Source organism: Salvia hispanica, chromosome 1 (assembly GCF_023119035.1).
Source record: "Salvia hispanica cultivar TCC Black 2014 chromosome 1, UniMelb_Shisp_WGS_1.0, whole genome shotgun sequence".
Taxonomy (NCBI): domain Eukaryota; kingdom Viridiplantae; phylum Streptophyta; class Magnoliopsida; order Lamiales; family Lamiaceae; genus Salvia; species Salvia hispanica.
Window position 1 is genome coordinate 36666945 of NC_062965.1, and position 3000 is coordinate 36669944.

Below are 3000 nucleotides of genomic sequence, written 5' to 3' on the forward strand. Positions count from 1 at the left end.
ACTGTAAAGTATGTAATATATGTAGTTAAGCTTCAAAATTAAAATAATATAATGTATTACATGGCTTTGTATATATATGTACTTATAAAATTGGTGATAGCCTCCCAATTCAAAAAGTTATATTTATATAAATAAAAAAAATAGACAAATGAACTAAAAGGATTAAAATACATAGCTATGTGACTACCCATATTTGACAAGTATTGGTAGAAACACGTGTCTATCCAAATTATGAGTTGTCGACACATTTCCAATATAGAATACATTTCTATTTATTTTATAAAACTTAAAAAAAATTATAGTTACATTTGCATGACAAAATCGCATAAATATATGTTACAACTAGTTCAATGAGTATAAGATAAGAATGGAGAAATTGTCAAAAGAAGCGTACCAATGCTATTTATGTAATAGTACTAATTTATCAATAAAGAAGTTTTACACCGCCTTCATTTATATACAAATATACTACACAAGTTTAGTGGTAGGAAGGAGAAATAGAGAGGAAGTCAGAAGAAATACATAGAGATATTACGGCCAAAATTATAGCGGAAGAAATTAAAAGGATCAAGGAGGCAGCCAGTGGAATCAAGGGTTCAGTTAAACTACTTACTATAATCAGATGTGTATAAATCACACTTCTAATTTTACATATTTTATGTGATTGATTGTTATGTGTTAAATTAGAGTGAATGTTTGAATTATATGATGTGAGCCTGAAATAGTTATGTGTTATTTGATATTGATGGTTTAATATGACGTGGATATGTTATTTGTGCAATGGATAAGTTTATCTGTAGTATTGGAGCTAATTGATGGAATATATGGATATGTAACTGGTGCAATGGATATGTTTGATGTATGGTGTTGGAATTATTAGAATCATTGGATTAAAAAGGATCTGTGACAGTCATGCCCTGGGTCTGATATCAATGGCAATGGACCTACGGGTCATATACAATGGCAATGGACCTACGGGTCATATATACAATGGCAATGGACCTTCGGGTCATATATATGTATACAATGGCAATGGGACCTCCGGGTCATATTATACAATGGCAATGGACCTTCGGGTCATATATATATATATATATATATATATATATATATATATATATATATATGTACAAAGGCAATGGGACCTTCGGGTCATATACAATGGAATCCCGGGCAGATACCAGACTTGATTTGTCACAGAATAATAAACTGAATAGTGTGGCATATGCATATGTGCATGAAATTGTTTCTAATAATTGTTGGTTATTGTTATATATATTGGTTAAAGAATATATTGATATCTGGGATGTGGGATTAAAGGTAAGATTTATATACACTGAGTTGTGGCTCATATAAACCACTAATATTTTTCAGGAATAAGATAGCAGTGAACTTTTTGGGTTGACGTGAGTCATAGGAACTCCACATGTTATCAGGGTCGGCGGCTGGCGCATTTTTGGCAACCTTCTCCTCCTCATCATTTTTGCATGTAGATAAATGTATAGTATATAGAGTGGTGAAAGAGTCCCACTACGGTTTAGAATAAAATATGTACTTGATAAATGTTGGTTTTTGGATTGATATAATATGTGTCCTCTATTTACTTGACAAATGGATTATTTAGTTTAAATTTTGAATTTATTTTTGGTAAGTGCATAAGTCATAAGAGTTGGGGTGTGACAATTTTCACATCTCCAATTGTTATGGGTAAAGTAAACATACCTGGGTCGGCTCTTTTAGGTGGTAGTTTCTCCTGCACAATAGTTGACGCTATCCCTTCTACCATGATTTTTCCATCCTTCTGGGCCTTTCCGGCTATGAACTCCTTTATAAACTTCCCCAGAGGGGGCAGTCTCACGGCTTGGAGGAATGGTATGGTGACATCCAGCTTTCCAAAGATCGACATGAAATCCACAGGGTTTTCTTTCTTTCTCTTCGTAACAAACCGATATGGAAACGCTTTTTCCCCTTTAGCCTCTTCAGTTAGTCTTTGTGGACTTTCCTTTGGTGCCTCCTGGGTTTGTGGTCCCAATGTGGGTATTGCTCCTTCAGGTTGCTCGTTTCCATGTTGTGTTTCTGTTGGGACTACCGCAGCGGAAGACACGAAAAACAAACAGGTCCTAGATGGATCTATTTAGGTGATTATGCATTCGACTCCAAATTCATGCAATAAACATAGATCTATAGATATAACATCAAATAAACACATAATCATGCATATTCGATGTAAATTCGATTGTTACCTCTTCTTGATCCATCATAGGATCGAAGTTGCTAGCTGCACCACCCGGAGATCCTTGGTTTATCGACCGTGAATCTTCCAACCTATTCCCTTGTCCTTGATCATCCATCCGTGTGGGCGGATCTTGAATAATCAATAATAGTCTTGAAGAGATCTAGGGAAACCCAATCACAAACTCGATATTGTCTTGATCTAATCCTATGAATTAGGATAGAACAAGAACAAAAACAAAACCCTAATTCTCCCACGTGCCAAGGCATGAAAATCGAGGCAAGGAGAGAGAGAGAGCCAGCGACGGCTACTAGGGTTTAGGGGGAGGAGTGTTGTGTTGAATGGTGTGCTAGGGTTTCTACATCTCATCACTATTTATAATGGACTTGTTGGGCTAGGATGGGGATCCATGGAATGACTTAAGTGTTGGACTCACCCATTAGATAAATTACTAATTAAATCAAATGACCCATGATTTAATATATTATCAATGGAATATTATTTTGTTCTACTAAAGAATAATATTTCACTCCCACTTAAATCAACAAATTACAAATAACTTGGGTCCATTTTATTTTATAATATTTCCCGCGTTTGAGATTATCTTGATCCGTCAATTTAATTCTTTTGTGTGCTATGTGACTAGAATTAAATTAATTCTCCAAAGAGTTTTTCTAGTTTGAAACTTTATTTATTATTCGTGGAATAAATTCCAACTGCGCAGTTTTCTGAATAATAAATTCCTTTTTCAAACACCTCTTGGGGAT